General features: G+C 47.1%; 1 long non-coding RNA gene across 1 annotated transcript; it reads right to left on the minus strand.

Moving 5' to 3' along the window:
* Positions 1 to 7,304: 7,304 nt before the first annotated feature.
* LOC149334789 (uncharacterized) lies at positions 7,305 to 10,295 on the minus strand. Its single transcript, XR_016284453.1, has 2 exons — positions 10,217 to 10,295; positions 7,305 to 7,475 (listed from the first exon to the last, which is right to left on the minus strand). It is a non-coding gene; the product is annotated as an uncharacterized LOC149334789 (long non-coding RNA).
* Positions 10,296 to 22,669: the final 12,374 nt, after the last annotated feature.

The raw sequence follows: 22,669 nt of genomic DNA on the forward strand, positions 1-22,669 counted from the left end.
TTGCTGTTTTGATTACGCACCACAATATTTTTTTTTCTGGCTGGAAAAGAGAAAGATCCAAAGCGTTGGGACGAGTTTTGTGTGCCAACTCTCATTGCGAGATGTCTAGCCTAACGTCGTGTGCAAGAGAATGGAGCCAAATTGTGTGACCTTTGTACTTCGTCTTTTGTGAAATGCACTCAGCGAAGCAACGCTCACCACTTTTTTAATCACGGGGCTGGGTTGGATGTGGCCAGACCTATTTTGTTTTCACAAAGACGTTGATTGGTTACGGTTTGAGCTAGGTGTAAATCAGAAATGTTTAATCTTCCAGTGCAGCATGCCAGTCTAAATTTGTCTATTTATTGTGCAAGATGTAAATCAGACACGCTCAATCTTCGACTGCAGCATGCCAGTCTGAATATGTGTAAAACTTCCATACCTTCTCTCTTTGGCTTGACACTTGCCGGTGTACCAGAAAATATTGAATTCCTGATTCCTGCCGATTTTGCCCAAGTTTCCTCTGAATTAAAAAGCTATATGAACTGTCAGAGGAGTGCTTTCGCGTAGTTTTCAACTAACAGTTTGCCTCCCATGTTACATGCATTCAAAGCGAAATAGTTAATCTGTTTACTTTCTTTCTCAAACCAAAGGTGCCCTCAGTCTCCTGCGTTCAATCCTTATTGCATTGCAATATGGTTTGAATTGCCAGTTTCAAGCCCTATTTGCATGGAATATTCTAGTCCATAAAGAAAATCAATAAATATAACACAATATTTTTTAATTGCAAACAACATACACGATGTACGTGTTTGAGGTGAAGGGTCCAAAACCGCGTAACAGAGGCGTGACGATGCTCACTATCACCTATAGTGTGTTCGGCAGGGCAGCGCTGAGCTATGTGACGAAATATTGGTCATATAACAGCATGAAAAGAACGTGGACTCAGGAAACACGAGGACAGTTTAACAGTTGCCGGAATCGAAAACCGGTATCGACTTGGCCTTTCTTTGCATTTCTGAAAGGCTGACACTACAGAAAATACAAAAACAACGTCCAACAGAAATTAACAACACGAAAAACAGGAAGACAATTGAAAAGCAACTCGCTATAAACCTAGTCCAAAGTTGTTCATTGACGTCCAGGGGAGCACATGATGCAGCTTGAGCCATAACTTTGCTGGAATAAAAAAAAATGCAAAGAAACCAGCTTGTATTTAGAGATACGTCTATTTAAGGTGATATAGCTAAAATACGTTCATACTATATTTACCAGCTGTTTTGGGTTTAAATATGAGTATTGTGAGAAGTGACACGGCGCAGTAGGATTGGAAATCGGTCATTCAGTTCAGCACAAATTTAATGTATCCAAATCCACATTTTGAAATTATTGGTCGGGTAGCTCTTGAGCATCATTTAAGAAACATTCTGTAAAATGTATTGCGCGTATCTTCCTGGAATCTGTACGCTTCAAAATTCAATATGTGAATAATTATTTTTCTTTTTCATGCTTTGGACATATGTTAATGATCACAACCTGCATATATTTGTAGTTTCGACGTGTTGTGAGGTCACAATGGAAAACCTGGGCTAAGAATTTGTTTCAAGGTATTGAAAAAGTTATATTCCAATAGGAGTACCATCAGCAGTTCTGATATATATGAGCACATCACTGCTCTTAAAGATAGCTCCACGAAGCACTATATGGATGCCTTATTCGTGCCAAATCATCTTTGTGAGCTGCGGTGCCCAACATCAATCGCCACAACGACAGAAATCTTGATGGTGTTTCAACAAAACATTGCTAGAAATTACGTTAACTAATGCTGTGATCTGGGCGCGTTGGAAATTGTCTATTATTAAAAACGCGTGATTACTGGACGCGCGAAAACAAGGCGCCTAACACCAATGCCGTGCATACAGGAGAGCCCACGTTAATAGAAATTTTGTTATTTAATGTTGGTATTTGGACAAATTGGTAATATTGCCACCAGTGCTAAAGAGGGCAACGGTGATTTCGGAGGAAGAAGTGTGCGGCTCGTGGTCTCCCCTCGGCCGTTGTTTCTGACCGCTGCGATGCTTGGGTCTTCGGGCTTCGTTTTTGATCCACCCGCAATGCTACTTACCTACGCGAGATCCCGCGGAGGGTACTCGGTACACCCTCCATGTACCGCACGCCCCCTACAAGCCGGGAATCAAGCCCAGGGCGCAAACCAGTGGTGGATACACCAGTTCACCAGGCCTGTCGCCGACTGAAAGGCCTGCCTCCCGAATCCGGACTTGTCCCTGACCGCAAGGTTACAAGAAGCATCGGCGTTGGCACAAAAAATCTGCTCCACCACCTATGGGACCCACCTTGTTTTCACGGCTTTCCACATTAAGATGTCGAAGACTGGCTAGAGCAATTCGACCGAGTGGCCATTCTCAATACGTGGGACACGGACACTGAGCTGCTCCATGTGTAGTTCGCGCTCGATGGCTCTGCGAGGACATGGTTTGAGAATCGTGAATCCGGCCTCTGCCCATGGGACACATTCAAGGCGGAATTACTGCGCACTTGTACTCCAGGAGCACGCCAGGTCACTTGACGGGGGTTCGGGAACGCACATGACTAAGCATGTAAAAAGCCACAAGTGTGCCCCGTTGTTCAAGGAAACACGCGTTCTCTGGAAGCATAAAGATAAGACTTCCCGGGAGATTATGGAGGCTTTCCGAATAAGGAAGTCGGCAGATATATGCGTGAGTTTGCCATCCTTGCTGCAGCTTGACGCCGAGGTTTATTATCTTCAACGAACACTAAACCATGATAACAGGTAGATTCATTGTGATTTAACGTGTGTTCGTGCCTGTAACCTTTGTAACCATGCTATGGCTGTGCATGTAACCATAGGTTTTGTCTATATATTTTTTGTGCTTTTAATAAATTTTTCAGTTGTTAGTGAGCACTTGTGTGGTTGTCACTCTGTGTCTGTCCCTGTCCCTGTGGTGCCACACCAGTATGAATTCATACCAACTCGCCCAATTTTCAACCCTTTTGCTCTTGTACTAGTACATTTCACAAGGACAAGGCCGAACTACTTCTCCAAACCGCATCCAACATCCAAACGAAAGCGCGACCGTGAATGTTAAAGGGTTGAAATGGCTTTTCCGTCGCGCGGACCTCACAATGTCGGAAGATAAGAAAGTGCGTTCATTGATGAGGGGTGTGAAGGAACAGCTGTTCGCTGGCTATGTGCGAAGTCCTCTGGTGACCGTAGCAGACATCGTCAGGGGGGAGGCAGCAATACAAAATTCCCTTGACATGCGAACCCGGCAGTACCAGTGCACCATTGTATAAATGATCCCCGGCAGTGCTGAGGGAACTGCGATCCGTTCCGCAGAATTGCTGCAAGAGCTGAACCGGGCCATAGTGAGGGAAGAGGTAGCGAAGTACCTGCCGACCACTGCGTAGCCACAGGTATCCACATTTTCTGACGTCGTACGTGAAGAAGCGCTGCAGGCACTGGGCGTCTCACCACTCGTCCCAGCCACTCCGCCTCACAAGAGCTTAAGTTATGCCGCCGTCGCAAGCCGTTACGTGCCACTGCCAACACCGTGCTACCAGCTGCCCCCACCAGCTGTTCCTGTTTCACCTTCCAGGCCGAACGTCGTGCAGCGCGCGGGTCTTCGAAGGACTGAAGTCTGGCGAACCGTAGACCGCTGGTCTCTGTGCAACCACTGCGGCGAAGCTGGGACATATCTCGCGGCTGTCCGCACAAGGAACTGGGTCTCCGAGGAATTTCTTTTGATGCACGTTATCCGCTGCCTGTTCAAAGACCGTGGGAGATCGCGGATTGGGTTGCGCAGGCCAATCCCGGCCCAAGCCGCTTCTCCCGAACCCCTCCTCGCCTCGCCGATACAGTTCTCCTGGGCTGTGGAACCAATCCGCAAGTCCCCGCAGGGGAAACTAGATGCAGCAGTGTCTGGAGCTGCCGATGCTCTTCGGCGAAAACTTCAAAATCCTCCAACGCCGCAAGACACTTCTTCGCTCCTGCCGCGCAAAATGGAACTGCAGACACCTCAACGATACCCGCCGTCACCCCGACGCCAATCACCGACGCAGCCTCCCTTCGACGCACCAAAGCCGCGACCCAACACATCGACATTGTCAAAGCACGGAGCCGATCTTCCACATGGTGTGGGCATGTACTCAAGATCTCCACCTCCCCCCTTCCCCTACCCCTTCCAGAGAGGCATGGGAGACATTCCTGTTCAACTGCTCCTCGCTTGAGTCCCAAAGGGCTCTGGTGAAACGGGCGAGAGACGGGGCATTGTCATGCAGTGTCCCGGACTAGGAACGCCGACCATGTAGCGGGGCCACTCTGTGGCTCCCAAACTCTATTTCAGCAATTAAAAGTTTTCACCACCACCCCGCTAGCAGGCAGAGGCAGGAAATGGATAAAAGCGTGGAATTGCCACTGTAAGTGAAGTGCTACCGCACTAAAACGATGGCCGATTTGCGCAGTTAGACCAAATGTGAATTAGGTGAGTTTACAGTTCTGGTTTCACTTGGTTCTACAGCTTCAGTGTTCAAGGATGGCAGTTGTTACGATAGCGATCAAGGGCTAATGTCAATATAAGTGGAATTCGTAAATTTCTCCATTCATAGCTAGCTCCCTAGGAGTCTTCCTACCACTGCTGGCGCAGTGTTGCAGCGGTCAAGCGATGCGCCACTGCCCTTCTGGTAGGCGTGGCCATCGGTTAGACTAGGGATGCTTAGGTTGAGTGCCGATATACGTTGCTCTTCCCATGCAGCCCCTCACGACTAATTCAGCGGTCGCCAGACCCAGGGCAGGCTCCTCTCCTGCCCACCGAGTGGTGGGCAGGTTGCGCACCGTATATATATATATATATATATTACACACACACACCTGGGTAGGTTGCCTATGACTCAGTGGGCAGGTGAGAAGCCTGCCGGAAAGGAGGGTCCAGACAAACTGAGAGACCGCAAACACGCTACGGCTAAATGTGGGGAATCGCCAGTAAAAGTGGTGGCGCACTAAAAATTAACCAAACTTACGCCATGTTGTTTAATGCACAGAACGGGCTGATTAAATACACAAACGCTTAAGATGAATTTGATTTCTACTCCATCGACACCAGGATAAGCTGCCATCTGAAGCAGCCCTAAGTTTGGCTCTTTTGTACTGGCATTTTCATACTCAGCTAACAAAAATCTGCTCACCACAATATGTTGCAGGACCTGTTGGTATTTCCAGCGGCTTCGAGGATAGGCCTAGCCACTAGAGCTCCTGCATAGAATCTTCGCCTCCTAGAATCTTGCCTTCAACGCGCTAACAAAGCAATATGAGCCACAAGAGGAGCGCTTGAGTTTTGTGTTCTTGGTATGCTGTCTAGGTGTTCAATAATGCAGTTCCCACTTTGCCCTACATAGAACAGACATGTTTTTGCAGGAGATAGTTTTTTCCTTCACAGCACAAGCTTGTGATTGTTCATCTAGCCTATTTAGCCAGTGTATCACAATATCCAAGGGATGGCTTCTGCTAACAACTCTTAAAACTGCTCTTAGTTCTGTACGCCGCTATTAATTTTTGAAAGGGTTTGGATGCGGTGATTCATTGTAGGTTTATGGAAGTTTCACATCCTAAGGCGACTCCAGCTATTAGGGACGCTGTAGTTAAGTTGGACCGGATTGTTCGACCAACTGGAGTTCTTCAACGCGCACTGACATCGCACAGTACACGGGACTCTAGAATTTTGCCTCTACTAAACTTCGACCGTCGCGGCCGGGATCGAACTCGCGTCTTTCGAGTTAGTAGCCGAGCGCCATAACACTGGACTACCGTGGCGGATCATTCTGTGTAAATGTTCAATTTAAATCTCACATTGAAGAATTCAATTTTTAGTCGCATGTATCTCTAAGCTGCTCTCTGAGGGTTACAGCTTTTAAAGTAGAGTTCACGCCAATATTTCGTCGTCCCTCTATGGTATGGTGTGGCACAAGACTCGATTTCAGGCTTTTAATTATTTTGTTTGTATGTTCATGACCTGCCATGTAACGTCACCTCAAACATCAGCATGTATGCTGCTGATTGCGTTTTGTATCCCGTCATTCACTTTTCAGAGGATTCGGCAATTAACGAATCATTTTTTAGCTTCTGGTGATCGTGTGACAGCAGGAAGATGATATTAATTTCCGTTGCTATGGTATTACGTAATAGTTCCTCCTCATCGATTTTGATTACTCTTTTTCATATATACTTGTTCAGCGGTTGTCTGAGTATAAGCACCTAGAGATTATTTCAACCTCAAGTGTATCATGATCGAAATACATTCATTTCAGTTGTAAAAAAACCTCGAAAAAGTCTGAATATCTTAGTCGCACTATAACTCAGGCTCCGAAGGAAATCATGTTACATATGTATATATCCATAATGCGTCCAATTCCTTACTACTGTTCTTTATTATGGAACCCCTACGTGCTTGCAGCCATTAAGAAAATTGAGATCATCCCCCCAAAAAATCAACTGTAATGGGACCGAGCGGCAGCAGCTCAAGCAGCACAGCGAAGTGGTAGGTAAAGTGCAGTCGTGATCCCTTAGTGACGCCTGTGAGTGTGTCCGTTGTGACGCTCTTCGACCAGCACCCACCGACCTGCGCTTCAAATAAACACGTTTACACAATGTCAAAAAGTGTCATCACCATCATCATCAGCCGGACTACACCCGCTGCACCCTTATAAAAATTTCTATAGACAGTCCATAGACTGTCTATAGACTTTAGTCTATGAAGTCTATAGACTGTCTATAGACAAATCCTTTAGACTGGTCTATAGACAGTCTATAGATTTATGGCCATACACTTTTAGTAGACTTTTGTCTATAGACAGTCTATAGACAAATGTCTACTGAAAGTCTATAGGTCTATAGGAAGACTATAGACACAGGTCTATAGACAGTCTATAGACGATCTATAGACTTATGGTCGTACATTTCCTATAGAGCTGTCTATAGACCGTCTATAGACACTTGTCTATAGACGGACTATAGACGACCTATAGACTTATGGCCATCTACTTCCTGTAGATTACTGTCTATAGACAGTCTACAGACAAAAGTCTACTGGTCCAGTAGACATATGTCTATAGACTGTCTATAGACATTCCATAGGTGTGTGGCCTGGCAGTGCTATAGACCTTTGTCTATAGACAGTCTATAGACCTCTGTCTACTAAACTATTAGTAGACCATTATCTATAGACTGTCTATAGACTGTCCACAATCATTGAAAAAGGTCACCAGACAGAGTTCACACATGAAACAATCAATATACTTACAAATTTAGTTTATTTCCAAGCTATCCAGGCTGGGAATATGCAATACATGCACCATAAGAATGCACCACAGTAACATAAAAGTTGAAAGTAACAGTCCGGCTAGTTTCCTCAGAAGCATTCTTGTGGCCTGTTGTCTGCAGTAAATCATCCGGGCATGTTCACCTGTACAGCACGAAGGAAAAAAATAATATAAGAGAAACTGAAAAAAAATTCCCATTCTATCTCTACACATGTGCTTTACAATGCAAGGCATATCCTGGCTATGCCATTCTAGAAAGGCAATCTTGATCTTTTGGTGTGGTTTTATGGGGTTCAAAGACCCAAGGCGACACAGGCTACGAGACGCTAGAGTGAAAGGCTGGGGAATAATTTCGGTCACCTGTGCAGAGTACACAGGCCTTTAGCATTTTGCCTCTATTAAAATGCGACCGCCTAGGCCGGAATCGAACCTGCTTCTTTCAGGTCGCCATACGAACATGATAGCCACTGAGCTATCATGCCGGCTCAATCATTTCATTAAATACACTACAGATTATAAGTGTCGTCATAAAACATTGTAACAAAGACCCCTAATCCCTGGAGCACTCTACTCTGAATCCAGTACTAATATTGATTTCTGTATGGCAATACTGTTACAGCCAATACTGATCTCTTTATGGCAATCCTTTTACACTATTTGTAACAGAAGACTTCGAACAATTGTGCCACATATCTGCATTGACTCGCAAGGAGCTGTTAAGAATGCCACCTCCATAAAATACAGATTCAGTGCACCTTACAGAGGGATGCAAAAAGGAGAATATTGCAGCATTTATTCTTATAACCGCTATAGAAGAAGCGCTTCAGAATACCCTGCGTGAATTAAGCCTGGTACACCCGGCCAAATTTTTAACTGGCTCGGGTGTTGCATCGCTAAATGCACCTTGTAAAAAAGGTGCCTTTCGGCTACACTGCTGGCATATTTATGCTGTAATTTAACGAGTGAAATGTCATTTCGTGGTTCCTTTTTGTTCATATAATGTTTGAGTGCAGTACTTGCGTATTTATATCGACGTTATCAGAAACATTCGTCTGCCACTACGAACAGCTGAAACAAGCGGCATACGCAGCAATGGATCTTGTCCATATGGCCTCATCCTCTGGGTAAAGTACCACTCCTTTCATGGCGGACAAGTCATTTACCCAGATTAGTGCATATGCGCCACCATAACCATTGCTGCGTATTCCGCTTGTTTCGGCTCTTCGTAGCGGCAGACGATGAATATTTCTGATAACTTTGATCTAAACATGCAAGTACTCCACTCAAACATTATATTAACAAAAAGAAACTATGAAATGCCATCTCACGCATCAAATTACAACATGAATATGCCAGCAGTGAAGGCACCTTTTTACAGGTGCATTTAGCGATGCAACACCTAATCCAGTTAAAGATTTGGCCGAGTGTACGTAAGCCGATACTCAAACGGGCACAAGCTATACAAAACCAGCAGGCAGAAGCAACCAGTTCACCACATATTTGCGCCTATAACTTGAAGCACAAAGACGGAACAGCATACTCGTACATCTGCGCGCGCTCTTAGAAACAAGCGGGTTGCAGCGCTTCCATGCCGCGCTCATTATTCAGAAAACTAATACAGTACACAGAGGCTGCAGCTGCGCCGTTTCAAAAGCAGTCGCGAGGTTGAGACAGCAAATTACTGACTGTCACGATAAAATACCGCCTGAAATTCACTTAGTTTTTCCTTCAAGTGCAGCTCCAACAGCGCAGTAAATAGGTGTGTTTCTTGCATGGAGGCAGCTAACCCAACGCTGCTAGAAAAATAAGCGAAAGCATTGAACGTGCTCAAAGTAGGAAGTACTTCAATGAAACAATTAACGCCTTCAACAGAAGCAGCTATAATAACACGAGAGCTTAATCTAATCTTAGGCGCAAATAAGCGGCGAGTTACATCGGCGCTTTCGTAACGTAGCAGTCTGAAATCAGAAACACATACTTTGCCTCTCGCGCAAATGGTATTCTAGAAATCTGTGCACGCGTGAGCGGGATTCATGAACGAACCACTCGGAACGAAATGTAAGCCACCTCTTGTCGAGCCGACCTTTACCCAGCTTTGAAAATGAAGTGCCCGCAAGCCAGCGGCGGCGGCCAACGGCTCCGATGACAGACATGGACGAATCCATACGTGTGCAACGAAGGGGAGATGGGATGAAGCTCGTGGGTTCTTCGCGGTGTTTGAGCACGACGGCCATTCGCGCCGGCAACGAATTTTATTCACCCATCACACTATAAGCATTCCTCCAGCGCCGCTTGAATACAACTTTGACAAACGTCTCGCGCTCCAGTCTATAGCGTTACAAGACACCTTTGCTGAAACGTCAGCGTCCACGACGCGCACCGAGCGAGCGTCCATACGTAGCAAGCAATGCACACCTCAAAAAGAACAGCACTCCATGGTCCAGAGAGGCGATAACACAAAGATAAGAAAATAAATGTAATCCACCACTGAGCGAGACTGTATGTAAGTACGTTTTCGGAGGTGCAAAGTAAATTGAGCTCACACGGCGCTAACTAACACAAAGTTCCATTTCGGCCGTCATTCACAGGCTAAACGACATTTCTGGCCGCGCATCTACCTTGAAACACGAAAAATCTAGTAGACAGCTCGCGAGGAGCGGCTTATCATCAAGGGCATCGCACAGACTGCCTTTCCGCGCGTTAGTAAAGACAGCGGGACAGAGATAAGCGGCATTGGTCGAGAACCCGATGGCTTCCGCCTTAGAAACGAAGATAGGACAAGATAGGACGTTTGTAACTGCGCACATAATCTGTTCTGCACACACAGCTCTGCTTAGAGTGGTTTAGGAGACCAAATGAATAAAATATAAACGTGTAGACTTACCGTAAGCGGACGATGAAGCTGGATTTTGAAGAAAACGTAATCCGCGAAAAACACTCCAACGCCATTGATGCAGCCACGCACAGGGTTGTTTGCAGCCCGAATGATTTTCCGCCGTCTCGCGGTAAAATGGGTAAAACGTGAAACAGAAACCCATTTCACGGTCGTATCTTTATCGCTCGCACTCTTGTCGTGTGCAGCTTGATCTGATATCCAAGACCACAGAAGGCAATTGGTTTACAAGCTTAAATTCTTCGCTTACCCTCTAAAAATCTTATTGTTTTCGTGAAAACAGAACCGAAATCTAACTTCTTGTCGGTATACGCGCCGCATCTCTCACCGAATAGTATGTTGTACAATTCTCAAATAATAATTATAAGGTTGCATAGCACAACTTCTTTTTTGAGTGTGTTCGTGTTTAGAAAACTGATATGCGCCACATCAGCGTGTCATCGGCTCCGAAGCAACAGGTGCAAGGGTAGGAACGAAAAAATACTGGCTTTGTGACTGTTGCGTCGCAGCACTTATTCACGTGAATACAAACTGCAAAGGTAGAAATGGCAGATGTTAATCGCACAGAGGACCAGGCTCTTTGAGATTAATCTAAAGTGTTTCTAAGGCATGGGCGCTTCCTTGAATTCTCACACCCGTATTTCCGCCTTTATCTTCAGGACGTTTTAAAGAGAAATGTAGAACCTTTGATAAAATGTTTCTGATTTCAGCGCGTTGGACAGTAACGATCGAAAGATGGAATGGAATTGTGTAGAGCGATTCCTTTAAGGGACAGCGTATTCGTTCGATGTAGTACAGTTTGCGGGCGCCCTTAGTTCAAGAACGGCTGCCTTTCCTCGGCTTACTTGTTAGCATTAATATCTAATTGTATTGACAATATACGTCACGGTATAACGAAAAGGAGCTTGTCAATGCTCCTGAAAACAATATACAGGAGGGTGTTGTAATGGCCTTACGCAATACTTTTTAATTTCCGTAATAGCGAAGGAGGTGGGGGACTCCCGACATAGTTGCGGTCACTAGATGCAGGTCCCCTCAACATGGAGTTCAAAAATGAATTGACATTGTTCTGGACTTAGTCGAAAGTCAGTGTATCGAACATTGTTAGATAAAATTACGATTGTTATAGAATGGTCTATAGGCAGTAGACTATCTATAGTGTACAGTCTATAGACGAAAGGAAATTGAGGTAGTTGTAGACTGTAGTCTATAGAGAGTCTATAGACCGTCTATAGACAAAAGTAAATCGAAGCAGCTATAGACCTTGGTCTATAGAGAGTCTATAGACCGTCTATAGACGAAAGGATATTGTGGCAGCTATAGACCTTAGTCTATAGACCGTCTATAGACGAAAGAAAATTGAAGCAGTTACAGACTTTAGTCTATAGAGAGTCTATAGACAAAAGAAAATTGAGGCAGCTATAGACCTTAGTCTATAGCGAGTCTATAGACCGTCTATAGACGAAAGTAAACTGAAGCAGTTATAGACTTTAGTCTATAGACAGTCTATAGACAAAAGGAAATTGAGGCAGCTATAGACCTTAGTCTATAGCGAGTCTATAGACCGTCTATAGACGAAAGGAAATTGAAGCAATTATAGACTTTAGTCTATAGACAGTCTATAGACAAAAGGAAATTGAGGCGGCTATAGACCTTAGGCTATAGCGAGTCTATAGACCGTCTATAGACGAAAGGAAATGGAGGTAGTTATAGACTTCAGTCTATAGCGAGTCTATAGACCGTCTATAGACAAAAGGAAATTGAGCCAGCTATAGACTTTAGTCTATAAAGTGTCTATAGACAGTCTATAGACAAAAGGAAATTTGAGCCAGCTATAGACTTTAGTCTATAAAGTGTCTATAGACAGTCTATAGACAAAAGGAAATTGAGGCAGCTATAGACCTTAGTCTATAGAGAGTCTATAGACAGTCTATAGACGAAAAGAAAATGAGGCAGCTATAGACCTTAGTCTATAGAGGGTCTATAGACAGTCTATAGACGAAAGGAAATTGAGGCGGCTATAGACCTTTGTCTATAGAGAGTCTATAGACCGCCTATAGACAAAAGGAAATTGAAGCACCTATAGACTTTAGTCCATAGATTTTCTATAGACTGTCTATAGCCAAAAGGAAAAGTCTATAGGATGGCTATAGAGTCTATAAAAAGTCTATAGAAAGTCTATAGACCATTTTTATAAGGGCAGGGCAAAGGCCTCTTCCATGTCTCTCCAATTAACCCTGTCCTTTGTCAGTTGCCGCCATTGTACCCCCGCAAACTTCTTAATCTCACCCGCCCACCTAACTTTCTGCCATCTGCTGCTACATTTGCTTTCTCTTGGAATCCACTCCGTTACCCTTAAGGACCAGCGGTTATCTTGCCTTCGCATTACATGCCCTGCCCAAGCCCATTTCTTCCTCTTGATTTCAACTAAGATGTCATTAACCCGCGTTTTTTCCCTCACCCACTCCGCCCTCTTCAGATCTCTTAACGTTACACTTATCATTTTCCTTTCCATAGCTCGCTGCGTTGTTCTTAACTTAAGCTGAACCCTCTTTGTTAGCCTCCACGTTTCTGCCCCATAGGTGAGTACCGGTAGGATACAGCTGTTGTATACTTTTCTCTTCAGGCATATTGGTAAGCTATCGTTCATGATCTGAGAAAACCTGCCATATGGGCTCCACCCCATTCTTATTCTTCTAGTTATTTCCCTCTCATGATCCGGATCTGCGGCCACTACCTGCCCTAATAAGGCATATTCTCTCTTCCAGCCCCTCGCTACCAATTGCGAACTGCTGTTCTCTTGCTAGGCTATTGAACATTACTTTGGTTTCCTGCATGTTAATCCTTAGCCCCACCGTTCTGCTCTGCCTTTCTAACTGATTGATCATGCTTTGCAGTTCTTGTCCTGAATGGCTTAGCAAGGCAATGTCATCAGCGAATCGCAAATTACTCAGGTATTCTCCATTAACTCTTATCCCCAACTGTTCCCATTCCAGTCCCCGGAATACCTCCTGTAAGCAGGCAGTGAAGAGCATTGGCGAGATCGTCTCTCCCTGCGTGACACCTTTCCGGATTTGGAATTTTATTGCTGACTTTATGGAGAACTATAGTAGCTGTGCAATCGTTATAAATATCTTCAAATATTTTCACATAACACTATTCCACACCCTGATTCCGCAATGCCTGCATGACAGCTGAGGTTTCCACTGAGTCAAATGCTTTTTCGTAATCAATGAAGGCTATATACAGGGGTTGGTTATATTCTGCGCATTTCTCTATCACCTGATTGATAGTGTGAATGTGGTCTATTATCAAGTACCCTTTACGAAAGCCTGCCTGATCATTTGCTTGACTGAAGTCCAAGGTTGTCCCGACTCTATTCATCATCATCATCATCATTTATTTACCCTTAAGGGCAGCAGGGGGCATTACATAAGGGGGGGGGGTGAACAGTAATGAGGTCACAAAGAACAAAGTTGCAACATAAACTTAGACACATGTAGATAGAGCTGTGAACACTTCAAAAGAAAAACAAGCGAGTAAGTTGGTAAACAAAAGAACAAGAAAGAAAAAAGGAAAAAAAAAAGAAAAAGAAAGACGGCCTTCAACAGGCATTATTTGGGGAATAAATGAATTAACATCTGTTTAAATTTTAGGGAGTTAACTTCATTCACAACACTGTCTGGAAAGACATTCCACTCGGCTATGGCAGCTGGCAAGAACGAGGAATTGAACGCATTGGTTGAACCATTAATGCGTTGAATACTACGGCAATTAAACAAACGTCGCAATGATCTTAAAGGGGGTAAAATTAGGCTCACGCAGTTGGGCAAAATTATAATAAAGTTTATGAAATAGACAGATTAGCGATAACCTTAGTAAATACCTTGTAGGCAACGGACAATAAGCTGATCGGTGTGTAATTCTTCAAGTCCTTGACGTCTCCTTTCTTATGAATTAAGATAATGTTAGCGTTCTTCTAAGCTTCTGGTTCTCTCGAGGTCACAAGTCATTGCGTATACAGGGTGGCTAGTTTTTGTAGCACAATCTCTCCTCCGTCCTTCAACAAATTTGCTGTTACCTGATCCACACCGGCTGCTTTCTCTCTTTGCATTGCTCCTAAGGCTTTCTTTACTTCCTCCTTCGTTACTGGCGGGTGTCCCATTGCTGTGCTCGACTGCCTACCTCTGTATTGATGATTACGTTCGCTACTGTATAGATTTGTGTAGAACTCTTCGGCTGATTCAACTATCATATCCATATTGTTGATGACATTGCCCTGTTTGTCTCTTAGCGCATACATCTGGTTTTTACCTATGCCCAGTTTTCTCCTCACTGATTTTAGGCTACCTCCGTTCCTTAGAGCATGCTCGATTTTCTCCATGTTAAACTTTCTTATGTCGGCTACCTTGTGTTAATTTATTAACTTCGATAGCTCTGGTAGTTCTATCCTGTCTGTGGAGATAGACATCCTCATGCTTTGGCGTTTCTTAATTAGATCTTTAGTCTCTTGAGATAGCTTGCTGGTATCCTGTCGAACCATCCTACCACCTACTTCTGCGGTGCACTCTGTAATGAGAGCTGTGAGACTATTATTCATTGTTTCAACACTATGGTCATCTTCTTCAGTTAAAGCGGAAAATCTGTTCTGCAGTCACATTCTGAATTCCTCTACCTTCCCTTTTAATGCTAACTCGTTAATAGCCTTCCGCTTCACCAGTTTCTTCCGTTTCCTCTTCAAATCTAAGCTAATACGAGACCTTACCATTCTGTGGTCGCTACAACGGACCTTACCGAGGACCTCCACATCCTCTACGATGCCAGGGTGGGCACACAGTATGAAGTCTATTTCATTTTTAGTCTCACCATTGGGGCTCTTCCACGTCCACTTCCTGTTTGCTCGTTTGCGGAAGAAGGTATCCATAATCCGTAAATTATTTCCATCTGCGAACTCTCCTAATAACTCTCCCCTACTGTTCCTAGAAGTATGCCATAGTCACCTACCGCCTTGTCTCCAGCCTGCTGTTTACCTACCTTTGCATTAAAGTCACCCATCAGTACGGTGTACTGTGATTTTACTTTGGTCATTGCCGATTCCACATCCTCTTAGAAGGTTTCAACTATCTGGTCATCATGGCTTGATGTCGGCGCGTAGGCCTGCACCACCTTCATCTTGTACCTCTCATTAAGCCTAATTACGGGAGCTGCCACTGTCTCGTTAATACTGTAAAACTCCTCGATGTTGCCAGCTATATCCTGATTTATGAGGAATCCCACACCTAGTTCTTGCCTATCTGCTAATCCACGATAGCACAGTACATTCCCGCCCTTTAGTACTGTATACGCCTCATCTGTCCTCCTAACCTCGCTAAGCCCTATGACATCCCATTTAATACCGGCTAATTCCTCCAACAGCACTGCTAAGCTAGCCTCACTTGATAAGGTTCTTGCGTTAAACGTTGCCAGGTTCAGTTTCCAATGGCGGCCTGTACAGAGCCAGGTATTCTTAGCACCCTCCGCTGCGTCACAGATCTGACCTCTGCCTTGGTGAGTTGCTCCGCAGCGGGGCACTGAGGGCCGAGGGTTAATTGATTTGTTCATAGAAGGTGGTGGCCAAGTACTACACCATGGTGGGCAAATCCTGTTCTGGTGAGGAAGTGCATTTTCGGTTCTGGTCACTGAAATGAGACCGCACTCCAAGCCTGGTTATGCAATTCCATCGACACGCGGAGTTTTCTTTTTCAATCCGTGGAGAATTGGGTGCAAAGTGTGTGCATGCCTTATTTTTCTTTCCTCTTTTGCGACCGAGGGGGCCACGGCTGGCCACGGCACCGGTTCTTCGCAAGCATGTCGAGACGTGGCGCCAATAATTTTGCACCCCTCGCAGGGGCAGTTGAGCGCTCGCGACGCTGGAGGTTCAAGGCTATACTCCACCCCCTCCCAAGCTTTATCGCCGGGAAGCGAGCGATTGCACGAGGTGGGGACGGGAAGTGGCCGCATGAATGCCCTAACCCCCTTCCCGACCTTGGCAAATTAGCATCGCTCCTCGTGAGGACCGTGGCCTTCCCTCGTGTCCACTTCAGTTTCTTCGCGGTTCTTCTGCCCCCGTTTTCAACATTTGCAAACCGTTGGCGCACTGGGCTTTGAGGATTCCTTTTTTTGTTCTTTTTTTCGTGTTGTTGTTAGTCACGAGAACGAGGTGGCGGGAAAACCGCGAGTCAGGCAGTTGGCTTGGAGATTTCGGTGCGTGCGGACGTGTGTGAGGTCAGCCAGGGAAGTGGCCGGCAAGCGAGCTAAGGCGGGTGTCTGACGCGTAGAGCGCGGCGACGGCGGCCCCGAAGACGCGTGGAACACGCATGGCTCAAGTTCGCCCGTATCGGGAACCCCCCATCAGCCCCGCGTGCTACCGCAGCCCTACGCTCCCTGCGACCGGACCTTGCCACTACGCAGCTAAGCCACCATTTCTCCCCACTCGCTTTGCTCTTTTTCTTTGCCCTGTCACTCTTTCTTCTCGTCACCTTTTGTATAGTATTGCTTTGTTCTTCTAAAGTTGTCGTATAGTTCTCGCTCTTGTTTTCCTCTTCCTGTTAATAGCGGTTTGTGTTCTCATTCTGTGTTTGTAATTTGCGTCGCGCCTCTGTACGCACGCTACTTCATTGGGCTTGTTTTGTACACTTCGTATTGTTCTTAGCCCAAGTGAAGGTGCTTGCTGTTAAGAAACTTGCCTACGCCTCATGCCTCCGGTCAACGGCTAATCAAGCGTGGCCCCTACCGTCGGTCAGCAGTCGAACCTTATCTTTTGCACTCGAAGTGGAGAAGTTTGTCGCTCCTCCCCCTCTAATCTTACGGAGAATGCAGTGGTGGGCAGGTTCGCCAGAATAATTATAAGTTTGGCGCCAACCAAACATCAAACATCCCACAATATCGTGACACACAATTAACATCATATTCAATAAATATCGTCATGATTTTTGACCTTCTCCTGCCCTGGAATCACTATAATTAACTGCCCTCGCCAGTGGGCGGCATACGAAAACACTAAAATTTTTGTCTTCTGTCGTAAACTCGGTCTACCGACTCTCAAATGACAGTTATACTGTAGCGCCACCGCTGAGGCGCCACCGTTGGTAGCAGCGGAGCGGCAGCAGCAGAGTCTGGCCGGGGCCAAGGTCCCAGGGCGCTGTCGAGCGCGTGCTAGCGACCCTTCGTCTTCTTGGGCATTGCGCCACTGTCGGCCGCGCGGGTCGCAACAGGGCTCCACCCCCTAGGAGCAGGTAGCTGCATCAGCGATGCACAAAGGGGTTGCCCCAAATATCTGGCCAGTTCGTCAAAAGAGTTAGGCATCACGTCCGGGCCACCAATAATGTGGCACCTGCGGCCACATTTATTTGGAGGTTGCGAAGTGGGCGCCTCAGAGGCCGCGTCTAATGAGAATGGTAGCCTGGTGTATTCTATCGAGCGAGCGCGTGCCACTACCTCTTGTTCGTCTCCACGAGCCTCAGCGGTGGCGCTACAACTTCATCAATATCAAACCAACATCAACAACAAGTCATCAGAATCTTAATCTCTGACACTACTTTGCTTTGATCGAGTTAGTTCCCTCACAATAGGGACTTTTATGCATGCCATAAAACGTTGATGATCTGTTTATTACTTCAGTTCTAGAGCCCCGTGTACTGCGCGATGTCAGTGCACGTTAAAGAACCCCAGGTTGTCGAAATTTCTAGAGGCCATCACTACGGCGTCCCTCATAGCCTGTGTCGCTTTTGGATGTTAAACCTCCTTAAACCAAAACCTAAACCTCCTTACTCATGGTTCTTCACGCACTCAATTTGTGCAGTGCTCCATGTGTTTTCAAATGTGGGGTTTTAGGTTTTTTTCTAGTGTTTCTTCTAGTTTTGTTTGTATGTCGGGTATTTTGTATATGCCCAATACAATTTTTACGTACTGCGTTGCAGTATGTAAAAATAAATAAATAATGAAAATGAAATGTAACAAAAATGCTACAACCAACATGTGAAACAGTCGCCTTTTTGTTCGCCTTTCTCGGCTTACATCTGGTGACCAATTATTTTCACACGTGGCTCTTTATCGCAGTATTCATCTCCTTCGTAAATTCTTGGCATATATTTCGTCCATGTAACGCTGATGGATTCGAGATAGCGTTATTAAAAAACGTTGTCCTGTTTTTATACTGCAAGCACTTGTGGAAACTTTCAAGCTTACTTAATGCGCAGCATAAATACTCCCGAAACTACAAGATTGGACAGCCGCAGGTGGGAGCACGGTACGCGACATACGGAGGTAGCGAGATGAGTTGTTCGGCAAGTTGCTTCATTGCAGCGCACCGTTCGGTTGCGCAAAAAGTGGCAATCACAAAAATAAAGACGGGACAAGTGCAAAAGACGGGATTGCGCTTGTCCCGTCCTGTTTCATGTGATCTTCTGTTCTGCGCAACCCATCCTTACGATGCGGGGGTACTGGTTTCCGGTTCTGCTGGCAGCGTGCGGCTCTTTTGTCTTCTACTTACTAATCACTTTTCTTTCAGCCATAAACTGATTAGAAGACAAATCAACCACTGTAAGTCTCGAAAATAATATATATATATATATATATATATATATATATATATATATATATGTATATATATATATGCAAACGCATATATGCAAACGTGCAAACGCATCAATCCATCCATGCCGGAGGCCGAGGAAATTAGTAACGTCTTGAAGGGCATCTCAGACGACGCGTTCCAAATGTTGCTCGCCAGGAATCCACAAACAGTGGTGGATGTCATTCAGCTTTGTCAGAGCTATGACGTCCTCAGGAAGCAGAGGAAATCTACTCGCCGACCCGGCGTGCTGGACGAGTCCCTTCCTGCGCCGGCGGTCTGCAGTCTGGTCTCTGACTCGGCGTCCCTGCTTCCCCAGATCAAGGCCTTCATACGGGAAGAGGTGGCCCGCCAACTGTCCCTCCTGCCTGTGTCTGGCGACCATGCGCCAGCCCTCGATCCCGCACTGCTACGCACCATCCAAGAGCAGGTCGCCGACGTTGTGCCCTCTAGCTCTCGGCTTCCGCCTGTGGCTGCCCCCTCACCTACGCTGAGGTTGCCGCCAGACCCCGACGCCACGACGCCTATGTGTCCCAACCATCTGTCGCGTCGCTACGACCTCCGCCGGCACCTATCCGTCGTCGCCTGCCGCCTCGCCGTGCCGTCATGAACCCATGGCGCACCCACGACAACCGCCCCATATGCTACGCCTGTGGCTTGCCGGGACACGTCGCCCGGCTTTGTCGCCAACACACGCCGAGGTTCCGGGACGAGGCAAGCCCATTCCACTACGACCCTGCGCCTCCTTCGCTGTCAGTTCCCTCCGGCACCACTGCGGCTCTGTCCATCATGACCGCTCTTCATATTCTTCACGCCGGTCGCCTTCTCCCCGTCGCCGATCTATCTCTCCCATGCGCCGGCGATCACCCTCTCGTCCGGAGGAAAACTAACAGCCGCAGTTCCAGAGGCAAGAACTGCGATTCCATCGAACTGCCCAAGTCCTCCGTCTTCACCAGCCAATGTTATCGAAGTATTTGTTGATGGCGTCGCCGTTCTCGCCCTTGTAGGCACGGGCGCTGCTGTATCCTTTATTAGCGCAACCCTTTGCCGTAGACTCCGTAAAGTGACGACGCCTGTTTCGAACTTTTGCCTCCGCACTGCAAGCTGCTCGCACCACATTCAACCTCTAGCATCATGTACAGCTCGCATTGTTAACCCGGATGTTGTGTACAACGCCGAGTTTTTCGTGCTGTGCTCCTGTTCTCATGACGTCATTCTGGGCTGCGACTTTCTAACCCTTCATCATGCGATCATCGACTGTGCCCGTACAAGCATTGAACTGTCTCCGCTCTGCGCTACTCTGCCGTGCGATACGTCTCCCCGCCTCGGTAAAATGCTGGTCGCTGCAGATACTGATATTCCTGCCTTCTCTGCCGCCCTGGTTCCCCTCACTTGCTCCTGCGATCCTGATTCGACTGTTCTCTTTTCTCCGATCGATGCTGCTGTCCGTCGCCACTGTTTCCTCCTTACGTTCGCTCTTCTGACTGTCTGCGATGGCCACAGCGCAATCTATGTCACGAACCCTTTTTCTTGTCCATCAACGCTTCTCCGCGGCGAATGCCTGGGACATGTAGAATCAGTCGATCACGCTCTTCCATACTCCGTCTCTGAAGAACCTGGCCCTCTCCAGATAGATGCAATTGGTTCGCCTCCTGCTGCGCCAAACCAAGACACCGTTTCAGTTTTTTCCCGATCTATCGATGCCAGCCTTTCGCCGCACCAACTTGATCAGCTCGTCGCATTACTTCAACGTTTCCATACGTCCTTCGACTTCCCGCACAGCTGTCTTGGCCGCACATCCGTCGTCACACGCAGCATTGACACCGGAACGCATGCCCCTTTGCGCTAGCGTCCTTATCGCGTGTCAGCCCCTGAACGCACCGTCATTACCAAGGACGTGGACGACATGCTTCAGCGCGGTGTCATTCAGCGTTCTCACAGCCCCTGGGCCTCTCCCGTTGTTCTCGTGCGGAAGAAGGACGGATCCATCCGCTTTTGCATTGTTTACCGTCGCCTCAACATGATTACGCGCAAGGATGTGTATCCACTTCCCCGTATTGACGATGCCCTCGACTGCCTGCAAGGCGCGGAATTCTTTTCCTCATTGGACCTCCGCTCTTGCTACAGGCCGGAGGCCATGGCTGCTGCTGATCGACCAAAGACGGCCTTTGTTACGCCCGACGGCTTCTACGAATTTAATGTCATGCCGTTCGGCTTGTGCAATGCGCCGGCCACATTCGAGGCATGATGGACACAGTTCTCAGCAGACTCAAGTGGCACACGTGTCTGTGCTATCTGGACGATATCATCGTCTTTTCTCGGGACTGTTCGTCCCACCTGGTCTGCTTCGAGCGTGTCCTGCAATGTTTGACCGACGCCGGCCTGCAACTGAATTTGAAGAAATGCTGCTTCGCAGCCCGGCGGCTTACCATCATGGGCCATGTCGTCTCAAAACAAGGCGTCCTTTCTGATCCTGCAAAACTGAACACAGTCGCCGAGTTCCCCCGACCCACTTCCCTGAAAGACCTGCGAAGCTTCATCGGGCTGTGCTCATATTTTCACCGCTTCGTGCGAAATTTCGCTTCCATCCTGTCTCCCCTGACTGATCTGCTTGCCGGCGACGCCAGCCTCTCGTCTTGGACACCAGACTGTGACGCGGCGTTCACCACACTTCGGCGCCTGCTTGTGTCCCCTCCGATCCTCCGCCATTTCAACCCCCGCCTGCACACTGAAATTCACACTGACACCAGCGGCGTGGGCCTCGGTGCCGTGCTGGCTCAGCGGAAGCCCGGCTGCGCCGATCATGTTGTTGCGTATGCCAGCCGTACTTTGACAAAGGCCGAGCGCAAATATTCCGTGACAGAAAAGGAGTGGCTGGCAATAATTTGGGCTATTGGAAAGTTCCGACCTTACCTATACGGTCGCCCAATCTCTGTCGTTACCGACCACCATGCTCTCTGCTGGCTGTCGTCCCTCAAAGACCCATCAGAACGTCTTGCTCGTTGGGCGTCGCGCTTACAAGAATACCACATTGAAGTAATCTATCGATCTGGCCGTTAACATTCTGATGCCGACGCACTATCGCGGTGCCCTCTGCCTCGTGACTTAGACTCCACATCTTCCGCCACCACTTTTGCCTCCTCCCTTGATATTGCCGACATGCCGTTTCAACAACAACGGGACCCCTCGATCGCTTCCCTCCTCACTCTCCTGTCTACACCATCTCAGCTTCCGTATCGTCCTGATGTTTCCGAGTCTCTTACCCTTTCTCAAGCAGCGACGTATGCTGAAGAATGCCTCCAGCTTTCCCGCTCTTTTACCACGCAAGATCAGAATCGCCAGAAGTACCTTCGCGCCCCTACCAGTCCGCTTCCGTCCTATACCCACACTCGCTCGTGTGGCTTTGGGTTCCCTCAACCAGTCCCGGTCTCTCCACTAAACTGTTCTCAAAGTACCATGGCCCATACCGTGTCGTCTGCCAGTCTTCTCCAGTCAACTACATTATTGAACCGCTTTCACCGCCTCAAGATGCGCGCCGTCGTGGCCGTGAAACAGTGCACGTTGACCGTCTCAAGCCGTACTACGACCTGCCTACCGTGTGTGCGCCCTAAGTCGGCAGGATGCCTCCTTTTTCGCCGGGAGGTAATTGTAGTGTAGCAGCCGCGCTCTCTCACTGTGATGAACTGTGGTAGTGAAAGGCGACGACGATCCTTAGGTGTGAAGCTCGCTCGCAGCCCGAACGTTTGGCTGAACCTTTGCTGAACGTTGCAGATCGACCTAGGTTCTGCTCAGTCACAACCCCCATCCTACAATATATATATATATATATATAT

Source organism: Amblyomma mixtum, chromosome 7, assembly GCF_055824585.1.
Source record: "Amblyomma mixtum isolate Tamu chromosome 7, ASM5582458v1, whole genome shotgun sequence".
Classification (NCBI taxonomy): domain Eukaryota; kingdom Metazoa; phylum Arthropoda; class Arachnida; order Ixodida; family Ixodidae; genus Amblyomma; species Amblyomma mixtum.